Below are 13317 nucleotides of genomic sequence, written 5' to 3'. Positions count from 1 at the left end.
TAGAGACCATCTCTTCTTTGCACAAGCAGTAGTTGAGCTGCAATTATCCTCTGTGGACATGGACATGTCTTACAGGGCTGGAAAGGTGTTGTGACTGCACACACACCTTTAATGTGAAAGGTAACTAGTTCCTGTCAGATAAAAGTAGCTTCAGTATTTCCTTCTGAATATGTTGAAGTCTAATGTTACGGGGTGATTATGTGAAGCAGAGTTTTTACAGAAACATTCAGGGAGCAGGAAGCTGTGAAACTACTTCAGAAAAACACATTCTCCCACAAACCAGTCTAACAACACTTTTGTGGAATGAAACAAACAGGTTCAGCCTGTAGCCTGCAGCAGTTTACAGCTTAAAGACCAGAGAGAAACTTCCTGTAGAAACTCAGAAACAACTCACAGTTTAGGATTAAATCTGATGGAAAAGACCAAAGTAGGACAGCATTTAATTTGTAACATTCTCAAACGCTTCCTCTGTCTTTAGGTGCTGTGTTGATAAATTCATTATAACGTCTAATTTCCACAGCTGTATTTCCATCAGTACAGTTTAGATGTTAAATGCTCCAAAAGGTTCAACAGCAGGAAAAAATTCATCTTCACAAAAGACCAAAGAGGAGAGAATCAGAAACTAGAGAAGATGGAGGGTGATGGTGATCACAACCTTAATTCAGACAAATTTCTTCTCTCAGAGAAACAAAAACACAGACCTAAAGAGACCAAAAGTTCACCCAGAACCCAACTAAACGTATTTTAGCTCTCGTCCTGACAGATCTGTGAGATATGCTGAAGCTTGGAGAATTAGTTTTATTAGTATTTAGTTTATGATTATGGAAAGACACATCTTTTAAAACCAACAATGTATCTGTTAGACAGAATAAGTTAATAATGAAAATCTACAGTTTGGATTCAAATCTCCATTCATTAGTTTAACATTTGTAAGTAAAGTTCAGAATAATTCAAGCAGTTTTTAGTGTTGGTCTGATTGTGAAAACATGTGGCTCCAACTTGCTGAACATGTTGATCAAATCTGTATCTGACAAACTGAAAACTGACTCTGACACTTTGTTGTTCAGCAACTGCTTGATCCAAATACTGAAGTTCACAACTGTGAAGCTGATTCTGCTTCATTTACTGATCTGAGAGAAGTTAGGAGACACATCCTGTTCACAATCTGATCTAAAGTGAGAATCAAACACACACAGGTAAACTCACCTGAGAGGGGGCAGGGCCACATTGAACACTGGATCAAGGTACATGTGAACAGGGAGGGAAACACTGAAGGTGTTCAGTCAGTGTCTTCAGTCTCTGTTTAGAGTGAAAAGAGCAGAAGGAGGAAAAGTGAAGACTGATGCAGAGTGAGTGTTAATCCAGAATTATTATTATTTTACTGTCAAGTCTCTGAGTCATTTTGTCCCTGTGGACTGTAGAGGACACAACACACACTGACACCGAAGGGAAAATAGGACATTAAAAAAGTTGTGTGTTTGTACATGTGTAGTATTTTTGGATGCGACTGTTGAACAAACCTGTTTGTCCTGATTCTGCTCTCACAGTCAGTTACTGGTTTATCTCTCAGACTGACTGAAGTCTAGAAGATGGAGGAAGCAGAAGACAGAACAACATCTGCAGGATTCAGCTGTCTGTCTATGAAGAGTGACCGCTCTAAACAGAATTCCCTGATCTTCAGTCATGAACCTGGACCCTCAGAGACAAAGTAAGAGAAATGCTCTCTCTGCACCTCCAAACAGTTTCTTTAACAGTATTTAGTGTGTTGAGGTGCTGCAGGTGACATAACTTTATTTAGCCACAGCAATACTAATGAAAAGTTTGAACATTCTGAATAATATGGACCTGAACTATATATAAACTGTTCCACAAGCTAATGGAGCGAATGATCTTCACAGTATCTAGACAATTGAGCAAAGTGAGGAGCAATTTGAATTTTCTACAATTGAAGTGAAGACATTTTGACAGAATATGGAGCAGAATTGTTTATCCAGATTTTGACACAGTTGATCGGAGGTTGAGGATCCACAATGTTATTTAGCATTTTGACAGTGTAAGATTCACAGACATCTGATAATTTTATATTTTTTATACTTTATATTACTTTAGTTGTTTAGAGCCAACATGACGCAGATGAAACTGACACAATATGATTGTTTAAAGATGTTTGTGGATTATTGTCATTCTTCACTATATTGTTTGGTGGCAGACAGTGTCATCAGAGAATTTATCAGTGACTGATGTTAAATAAGTAAAACCATATTTATGTTTTCAGAAGTCAGAACCACACAGAGTCTCCAGTATCCAGCTGTCTGTCTATGAAGAGTGACCGGTCCAAACAGAATCCTCTGATCTTCAGTAATGGACCTGGACCCTCAGACACCAAGTAAGACACAATTTCTGCCGTAAACTGACCTGAAGACAATTCAATTATCAGACATACAGTATTTAAAATAAGCAGGTAGACAACAGGGGCCAGATTCATAAAATTTTGTATGTTCACAACAAAAAATGAATAGAAATATTGATAGACACTGTTTTCACTATATATATTAAGGCAGTACTTGTTACTGCTTTATAAATCTTGGTGTTAATACCATTGCCTCAGTTAACCATAGATAGTGTTAGTTGAGATAATGATTAGATAATGGCCTGAAGAAAAACCTACCCTCTTAAGTTTATCAATTAACCACAACAGAGATAAAATCTGTACTTGTAAAATATTAATTACAAAAGGTTTTCACAGAGAGAAGAAAACAGATGTTTCTGTGGAGCAGCAGCTGTCCTGCTGTGCTTTGTGTCAGGACGTCCTGAAGGATCCAATCTCTTCCAGTTATGGACACTGGTTCTGCAGTCAGTGCATCAGCTCATACTGGGACGAGTCTGGTTCATCAGGAGAACCAGACTCAACATGAGGTGAGGCAGCTTGAGACAGCTTCCAAGATGAAGACACTCCATGACACTCCAATCAAGGTCCACGACATCTTTAAAGTCTTACCTGACCAACAGAGACACATCAGAGTGGTTCTGACCAACGGCGTCGCTGGTGCTGGAAAAACCTTCTCAGTGCAGAAGTTCAGTCTGGACTGGGCAGAGGGCTTGGAAAACCAAGATGTCAGTGTCCTGGTTCTGCTCTCGTTCAGGGAGCTGAACTTGATCAAAGATGAGCAGTACAGTCTTCTCACGCTGCTCCATGTTTTCCATCCAACATTACAGAAGGTCACAGCAGAGCAGCTGGCTGTCTGTAAACTTTTGTTCATCTTTGACGGCCTGGATGAAAGCAGACGTTAACTGGATTTCAACAACAGTGAGGTTGTGTCTGATGTCACACAGAAGTCATCAGTTGACGTGCTGTTGACAAACCTCATCAAGGGGAATCTGCTTCCCTTGGCTCTGGTCTGGATAACTTCCAGACCTGTGGCAGCCAATCGGATCCCTCCTACATGTGTCGACAGGGTAACAGAAGTACGAGGCTTCACTGACACCCAGAAGGACGAGTACTTCAGGAGGAGGTTCAGTGATGAAGAGCTGTCCAGCAGAATCATCTCCCACATCAAGACATCCAGGAGCCTCCACATCATGTGTCACATCCCAGTCTTCTGCTGGATCACTGCTACAGTTCTGGAGCACATGCTGACCACAGAGCAGAGAGGAGAGCTGCCCAAGACCCTGACTGACATGTACTCACACTTCCTGCTGGTTCAGACCAAGAGGAAGAAGAACAAGTATGCTGAGGGACATGAGACCCGTCCACAGGAGCTGACGGAGGCTGACAGTGAAGTTCTTGTAAAGCTGGGGAGGCTGGCATTTGAACATCTGGAGAAAGGAAACATCATGTTCTACCAAGAAGACCTGGAGCAGTGTGGTCTTGACGTCACAGAGGCCTTGGTTTACTCAGGAGTTTGTACAGAGATCTTCAAAAGAGAGAGTGTGATCTTCCAGAAAACAGTCTACTGCTTTGTTCATCTGAGCATTCAGGAGTTTCTGGCTGCAGTTTACTTCTTCCACTGTTACACCAACAGGGAGAGAAAGGTACTGGAGGACTTCCTGGAGAACAAATTAACTCTGGATAGCTTCCTTCATGGCCTCTCTCTGGAGTCCAACCAGAGACTATTAGGAGGTCTGCTGGGTCAGACAGAGAATAGTCCAGAAATCATCCAGAGAATCATCAACAACCTGAAGGAGATGATCAGTGAGAAAATTTCTCCTGACAGATGCATCAACATCTTCCACTGTCTGATGGAGATGAAGGACCACTCAGTACATCAGGAGATCCAACAGTTCCTGAAGTCAAAGAACAGATCAGAGAAGAGACTCTCTGAGATCCACTGCTCAGCTCTGGCCTGCATGCTGCAGATGTCAGAGGATGTTTTGGATGAGTTGGACCTGAAGAAGTACAACACATCAGAGGAGGGACGACTTAGACTGATCCCAGCTGTGAGGAATTGCAGAAAGGCTCAGTGAGTTTGCATGTGGTTAACATTATTAATTAGTGTATTTCAGTTGTTCAGTTCATGTTCATGTCATGTCATACACATATTCTCAGGATAGTACTTTTAGTGGAGATTTCCTCTCTTCTCATTGTAACTGTAAAATGGATCATCTCCCTTTGTGTTTGGGGTTTACATTAAAGAAACACCTCATGGTTTTTCCTTCTGTCAAAAGCTGCAGGTCTGCAGGCGAGTTCAAGGACACTACAGAGCGTAGTCATCTGTGTTTTGTCAGAGAGCTGGTTTGTGTAATATGTTCAGCGAGTTCTGGGATGGTAGTCCCCCACATAATATTTTACTTTATTGATTATAGGATATACAATGCTGAACAGGTGAATGGGTTCTGTTTTGTGTTTGGGATTTTCTAAACAATTTTAAAGTATCTCAGAATTGTGGCCAGTGAAAATCCTGAGTGGCTCCTTAGTTTGAAAAACCAGTAGCCACACTGGCTGGTGAACACAATCTTGTGCCAGGAAACTTGGTGTGCATCATGTTGCTCAAGGAGAATTTGAAGTGTGGACATGAGGACTTCAAGTTTAAAGCCACAAATCTTTTGTTTACTGGCTGATTGACTGGCTAATCTGCCTTGTGATTAAAATGTATAAATAAATTAAAATGTATGCATATATATTTTTGGCAGCCATTTTTGATTTAAAAAGATTTACATTTTATATTATCTGTCATCACAGACTTACTCACTGTGGATTCTCTGATGTTTACTGTGAAGTTGTGGCTTCAGCTCTGAAGTCCAACCCCTCCCATCTAATAGAACTGGACCTGAGTAAAAACAAGCTTCGGGATTTGGGAGTGAAGCTGCTGTTGGTTGGACTAAAGAGTCCAAACTGTAGACTGGAGACTCTAAAGTAAGTATTTTTACCTAGTATATCCATAACTGTAGTAACAGTTGGAAATAATCCTCTGGGCTAACTCTAGCACGTTTATGATTCATAATTGTTGTAACAGAAAAAAAAAGTTTTCAGGTAAAATTTCTAATGATTTGATCCACATCTTTGATTCTTTATTCAGATTGAGATTCTGCAGTTTGTCAGAGATCAGCTGTGATTCTCTGGTCTCAGCTCTGAAGTCCAACCCCTCCCATATGAGAGAACTGGACCTGAGCTACAACAACCTGCAGGATTCAGGAGTCAAGCTGCTGTGTGGTTTTCTGGAGAGTCCACACTGTAGACTGGAGACTCTGGGGTCAGATACCATTTCTTGTTGTGTTCTGAGATTAATATGAGACAATTTAAGGAACTTTTTTCAGATCCTATTAGACCTGGCATTATCATAGACAAACCCAATTTTAATAATGAACAATTAAAGTATGATAACTTATAACGTTCAGAGCTCCATGTGATGAAGTCATGCTCCTTACTTGAGGCGCCTCTGCTACATCTGGTTCGAACTATAACCTATTAAACTGACCTCCCTCTAAGGTCTTTCTTCCTCATAAAAGAAGTTCATGCACAATTTAAACGAGATTAGTATGAAATTCATCCAATAATACAAGGAGACAAAAGATTGTAAAAGACAGATAAACTTGAAGATGATGCTGAAAAATATACTAACACTGATCCATCTTTTTGTGGCAGCTTTAATTTTACCATCCTTTTCTCTTTATTTAGTTTGAGTTACTGTGATTTGTCAGAGATTAGCTGTGATTCTCTGGTCACAGTTATGAAGTCCAACCCCTCCCATCTGAGACAAGTGGACCTGAGTGACAATGATCTGCAGGATTCAGCAGTGAAGCTTCTGTCTTACCTTGTGAAGAGTCCACACTGTAGACTGGAGACTCACTGGAGATCAGTAGAGGGTTGGAGTCAGTCCATGCTACTTTCAGCAGTATTGTACTAAACCCAGTTAGTATCAAAGCAAAGATCCAGTTTTTCCTGTAAAGCTCCAACCTTCTCAGTGGCTGCTTTCCTCAGTGAAGCTGTGAGAGGAGAATGGGGACAGGCTTCAGGATTGGACAGAGAGACAGAGACAGACAGAACAGTCAGCCAATCAGATCAGCCAGAAGCTTGTTGTGATCATGTGTTTGAGTTGATGTGAAGATGACTGTTGTTGTTGTCTTCATGTGGACAGGAAATAAAGCTGGATTCCAGCTGACAGCCTCACAACATGTATAGAGACAGTGGTCCTCACATGGTTACATTTAGTAACCATGTGGTCTTTGTACAGACCAGAACCTCTGCTGACTGACAGATGATGAAGTGAGTCTCTGGAAACATCATTGATCTCCTCTGTTCTCTCTCATTCTCTCTACAGGTGGAAGTGATGATCTCTATGTGTCCTGATGATCCAGATGTTGCAGCAGCAGCAGCATGTTGTGTGCAGAGAGGCTCTGACTGGACCATGTTACTGGGAGGTAGAGTGGAGAGGAGAGCTTCATCCAGCAGTGACTGACAGAGGACTCAGAAGAAGTGGAGATGACTCTCAGTGCTGCAGTCTGAACTGCTCTGAGAACAGCTCCACTGTCAGACACAATGTCAAGTCCACCATCATCCCTGTGTGATCCTTTGCTCTGTCCTTCTACACAGTCTCTGCAGACACACTGAGACTCCTCCACTGCTTCTTCTCCACCTCCTCTGACTCCACCTGAACAAATTCTAATATTAACAGCACAGGTTTGACTGTTACAATTTGGAATCACTTGTCATTTTAAATTACTGTGTTGTTTTTCCTTATTTCTCCTTTAATGTTCTCCTTTTAAAACTCCTTTAAGTTACTACCTATTTATTTTTGGTTTTTATTCATTAGTTTTTATTTTTGTGCACTGTCAGAAACTGGTGAGGAACAACATTTTGCTTCAGCCTATGTATTTTATAAATGTTTGAAATTATATTAAGGAATTATTGAATTACAAGTATTTCCTATGTGTACAAAACACCACAATTCTAAAACAATGAAATACTGATTATCTTCAATCTTCACTCTCCCAGGTATTTGATTTAAAGAGGACATAATCTTAACTACACTGGTCACAGCCTTTTATTGTTGAAACTGGTGTCTAAATTGTCAATTTTGGTTTTTCCAGCATTGATCACATGATTAGGAATTTTCTCCAGTGTGAACATGCTGGAGAATTTTTAGACTGCTGTTATCAGTGAATGTTTTTCCACACTGATCACACTAATAGGGTTTCTCTCCGGTGTGAACTCTATGATGAATCTTCATTGTTGATAGTGATGGGAAGACTTTGTCACATTGCTGACAGCATTGATGTTTGTGCTTCTTTCTTCTGTTCAGTTTCTAAAATAACATACAAGGAAAAATAGTTAGATCTCATTTGGTAGCTTGCTGTATAAAGATATAAATGTATTAGGATCTCACAATACTAGAATTTCCTAGTCTGATTTGATACCTTCAAAACATAAATAGTGGTTATAATAGTGGTTACCACAAGGAAAAATTGGCAACACAGGCGAGTATTGTACAATTATCAGCCCAAATGATAAGAGGTGCTTATAGACATGATCTTAAGTCTTCTGTTCGGCTCAGGGTCCGACCAATGACTAATATGCAGTGTTCAATTATGAATTTCTGGTAGATCTCAATATCATTTTAATATTAAAATAGTTGTCATATTTAAAGTCTGTAACTGTCTCTTTGACTTTTCTGTCCATTTGTCCTTTAGGGTTTCAGGTCTGCTTCACTTTCTGTCCACTAGTAAGTCTGACTTCAACCAGTCTTTTCATTGTTTTTTTTATTGCTTTATGTGGCACTTTTAATGTGTCATGCTTGAAGAATGTAGAATCATTTTATTTTTCACAATTCTCCTACACAACAAATTATAGAAAGAGTATTGGTGTGTCCATCATATGGGTGGAAGACACATTTACATAAATCGTGCGTACACACGTTTAAATACGATGTCCGTAAATTAAGACAATCAGTAAATTCACTCCTACATCAGTGTAACCATTAATGCGTTCAAGCACGTAGGAAGTAAGAGAACGGTGTCTTGTGTATCCACTGAAATTTCAGTTGAAAAAAACTTGGCCGCGATCATCTAAAGTATGGGAGTATATGAAGTCCAACAAGATGCTGCTCTGCTAATTGAGTTATTTTGCTGTTGAATTGCTAAATGTAGAAAGTGATGAGTATAAGTATATGAAGAGGAGAATAAAACAAAGTCCACTGATACGAGTGTTTTCAGAAACATCTGACTTCTGAATTCATGCAAAAACTGGTTAGTGTCCATATTAATAATATAAAACAATTGGGAATCAATTAATCAGAGGTTGTTTTCTCTCAATATGACAACACAATGTCATTATTCCCCTTCTCTTGTCTTAAAACATCCTTTTCGTTCACAGTGAACTCAGAGGACAAAATAGATGTCCAGTTTTATGGCAGTGTGGTGCAGTGATATGAGCTGGTGGACAAACCCAGTGGTAGGAGACTGAAAAGGTGAGCTGCAGTGTTTCTGTGCTGACTCCACCTGGTGACCTTTGTTTTAGATCACACCTCTCTCTCTACCACCTCATTTCCTACCTGAATACAGTGAATGTGAAATGACATCACACCATGTTCACTGTTGGTGAAGCAGCACCATCTTGTGATCAGTGTGGTCTGTTTCCCATTGCCTGCACAGTGGTTACAATGAGTCACCATCAAATCTTTAGTTTTGCTAAAAAGTTGTTTAAATCCCTCAAATGTGGTGGAGATGGGAAGAGATGAATGGTAAGAAAAGGGCTCCTACCTGGAGGAATCAGTAGTGAGCAATGCTGGAAAAAACTAATACTGATAATTCTGTTATGCAAATATATAGTTAGACATTGAATTGATATGCAGTTTTTTATACATGTCAGACAACAGGAGCTAAAGCGCCACACACAAATTCAAATATTCTCCCAGTGTCTGTGTTGGTCTCCAGGTGTTTGGAGATCCAAAGATCTGCAGGCCAGATGGACTTAAAGCTACATGTTGCTAATTATGAGTATGAGTGTTTATCTCTGTCTCTCCTGTGATAGAATTGTCACCTGTAAAGGTTGCACATGGTCTCTGATCCAATGTGAGCTGGGATATAAGCTGACTGCTTTTAATCTTTTAGAAGCAGAAAAAAGAATTGATCGAGCAATGCAGCATTACAAAAAAGGTGACATAAAGCACAGGCTTAACCCAGGTGTTTAAAAATCCTACTCAGCCCACAGTGGTACAGTGATTTCTGATGGTGAGATGGCTCCATGTCTGTTATACAGAATTCAAAGCCTCAGTGTAATAACACAACAACTTTTTTTCCAAACCATTTTAAATCCACAATCCCAATAGCAGGTTGTAGTAGACTTGATGCTCAGCACACTAGAGCTAAAGCCGAGCTTGAGTTAATGACTTCATATTTAAAACTCAGTGATATGGTCAGAAACATACAATATTAAATATTTGTGTGTCTCTGTACGTCTGTGTGTTTCAGCTGTGATCGACTGTCGGCCTGTCACCAGTGTTTCCTGCCTTTTGGATGATGACGTCTGGGTTTAGCTACAGCAGCCTGCAGCCTTAGACAAGAGAAGCAGGCTGCTGATGGATGGACAACAAGTTAAAGGTTAATTTCTTTTTTCTTAAATATAGACAATAAGAAAACAAATTCCAACCCTAATTATAATGACCTTTATACATGATGCTGGAACATGAAGCTGGAGTTCTTATTAGTTTAAGTAATAACACACGTGAGGATTGGACATTTGCTGAACAGGGACTCCAGCAACTTGAAGCGGTTATGTACTTAAGCCAAGGTGTTTGTTATTGCTATGGCTAATCGAGGCTTTTATGCTGTGGAGTTAAGCATCAGCAACACGTCTGTGTGCAGCAGATAAGGTTGAAGTTCCTGTTGTCACTGCTCTCACTTAAATTGTGCTTCAGCCTTTATCGAGAAAAAAGGTTTTAACCATCTGTCACATTGTGTTATAGGAGGTGACAGAGGTAAAAAAAAGCTGAATTAATAGTATTAAAGGTAAAGGCAGGAAAAACCTGTAAGCTATAAATAGAAGTTACACATTGAGTTGAGCATACAACCATGTGTAGTGTGAGTGTATGAGCCTCAAAGCCAGTCGTCGCTTTTCTCTCTGCTCTGTATTGGTCCTTTCTTGCAGGAAATAAAATACACAAATACTTTTTGATCGATCCAGCCTCTTTATTGATTTCACCCAAGATGTTGTTGACCACAGAGGCTGTCGGTTTTGCCAGATATAAAGACCACACTGCTCCAGGTCTTCTTAGTAGAACATGATTTTTCCTTTCTCACAAAAAATATATAATCTTAAATATTAATGCTGTATGACTGAAAAATGTCAATTGTTGTCAATTGTTTTCAGAAACATCAACAGACAGATGTTCAGTCTTACTTTGTACAGTTGTGTTCTGACTGTCTGTCTTTAGGTCTGAGGATTTAAACTGAAAGGTTCACTTACTAATGAGTCAGAGCTTTCAAATTGTGAACAGCTGAAAATCTTCACAGTGACTTCAACATCAGGACAAAGTCATATGAAGATTTTCTTTCTTAAGCTCCATCTTTGAACCAGTATCTGAACTAATAGTTCTGCATCATAAATATAAATCTTTGATCAGAACATTTTGTTTTTATCTTCAGTGAATCATCTTCATCAGCTCAGTTTACAGAAGAAACTGTTTCTTACTTTGTTTCTGAGCGTCCAGGTTCAGGACTGAAATCTGGAGGATCATGTTTGGACCAGTCCTTCTTCATAGACAGACTGCAGACTCTGCTCTGTCCTCCTTTTTCTCCATCTTCTGGATTCAGTCAGTCTGAGAAATAAACCAGTAACATTGACTGTGAGACCAGAACAACAATCAAGAGAAACGTCTGTCCAGGAGCAGGGTGAAACATTATCTGGTGTGTTTGAGAGCTCAGAGTTTTTCTTACACTAATCATTTTATAATACGTAATTATTTCTAATTTATTGTTGTTCAGCTTCAGTTCTGTGTCATGCCATGTACAGTGTTAACCAGTATGAACAAAAACAACCCTAAAAATCGGAAATCAAATCAAAATCAGCTTTCACAAGAAAGTCAACTGTAATCTGGTTACTTAAGTCCGTTGTTATAAAGTGCCTCCGAAGTTTTGCTGCATCACTGAGCTTTTTCTGCAGTGTGGCCTCCACCTAAAATAGTTTCCTCTACACTCCAGAGGGACAATACTGATGACTTTGATGTTGGGTTAACACTCACCCTGCTTCAGCCGTCACCTTTCCCACTTTTTGTTCTGTCAACACAAAATAGAGTAGTCTACTAAAACTGTACAAGGCTGTAACATGATAAGGTAAAACAAAAAAAAAGTCATCTGAACTAACTGCACACTTTCAGCTTTTAATATAAAGCAGGATCCATGGTACTTCTGCCTCTTCTCCACTCTGATATTTGATTCTTGTCCTCTAAATAAAATCTAAATCATTCATTATCATTGTCTTCATGCTGTAATTCAATCTTAGGAATTACAGCAGCTTCTTTCCAGCTGTGGAGACTTTCTCTCCTCACAAACTTATATGATTCCAGTAAAATGTCCTCAAATGATTCACTAAGTTGTTGGACCATAATATATCAAAGATCTGACCTTTATCTGGAGCTGAGGTCTTGGTTTTACTCAGACCACGATTCAGTTCTGTATGTTGAATAATTGATCCATGTCTTCCTGTTGCAGCTCCACATTTACTGTTATTGTACCTTCCCTCCCTCTCTGGTCTCACTACATCTGTGAGCTACTAAAAGTCTCTGTCCTGTCATTCATACTGGTGTACAGTATTGGAGAAGTCTGTGGTACTGCAGTGTCTGGCCGTGGTCCACAAAGTTCTCCGCCAGATCCTCATCTCACTCCCAGCCTATGTTCTGAACTAATGTTTTACCTGATCTTAGCAATCCTGACTCCTGTGTATTGGACACTGTTTACCAGCAACCTTTTGTCCGAGGTTTGGTGCGTTTCTGTTCATTTGTCCCCTTAGTTTTTAGTGTTAGTTGGGTTTCTTGGTTGGTGATTTAGGTTTAATGGGTTGTTTTTTATAATTAGTCTAGTTTTCATTCAGGTTTGTGTTTTAAGATATTTCCCTGAAATCCTTGTTGTTCAGTTTATTTCTGTTTCCGGGCAAGTTTTCCTTCCTACCCTCCTGTTAGGAGCCATTTCTGTTTATTACTATTTTTTACCAATAAACATGTTTGTTAGTTCAGTCCCTCTCACAGTCTCCTCACTTGGGTCCACCTTTGCACTAATTGTGATAACTGGACAGTTAGAAAATGTGAAAGTAAAATAAAATGAGGTTTGTCACCATCATTCCTGTTAAATAAGACACTTTTCCTTTCAGGGGGAGGCCTTTCCAGAAACATCTCCAGTGTCCACAGCTCCAGAATAAATCAAAGACACGTCTGTGGAAAAGTTACAGAAAACAGAAGAAGAGTCACTGTTCCTCATGTCATGTCACACTTAAATGGTCTCATCAATATATTGCCATGGAAAAATTTTGGACATTACTTTGCAAATATATTTTCAGTATTAAAGTAAGGTAATCTCATTTATACTACTGTACAAATACTACCAAGATATTTTTAGCTGGTGTCTCTAATTCCTCTCCTGAAACAGTGGTCCACTTATTTTGGACTTTTACTTATTGTGAAATGTTTTGACGTCCTTGATTTGTTTCAGTAAGTTTTTTTTTTTTGTTTTGTTTTTTTTTATGGATTCTGGTTTTTGATTTTTAGGAAATTATTTTTTCACATTTTTGTTTACATTGAGGAGAGAGACAAATATTTATATACAATGTCATCTCTATAATAGGTTAAATATATATTTAACTATCATATATAATAGTTAAATTTTACATTC

General features: G+C 39.2%; 1 protein-coding gene and 1 pseudogene across 3 annotated transcripts in view; one reads left to right on the top strand and one right to left on the bottom strand.

Moving 5' to 3' along the window:
- The window catches only part of LOC137104360 (protein NLRC3-like), a 111968-nt gene that overhangs the window by 64047 nt on the left and 34604 nt on the right, over positions 1 to 13317 (bottom strand). The gene's annotated exons all lie outside the window — the stretch shown is intronic.
- Positions 2276 to 8120, top strand: LOC137104365 (NLR family CARD domain-containing protein 3-like; annotated as a pseudogene).

The sequence above is a fragment of the Channa argus genome, chromosome 19 (assembly GCF_033026475.1).
Source record: "Channa argus isolate prfri chromosome 19, Channa argus male v1.0, whole genome shotgun sequence".
In the NCBI taxonomy this organism is placed as follows: domain Eukaryota; kingdom Metazoa; phylum Chordata; class Actinopteri; order Anabantiformes; family Channidae; genus Channa; species Channa argus.
Note: the sequence above shows the minus strand (reverse complement) of the source record. Positions and strands in the feature narration are given on the sequence as shown.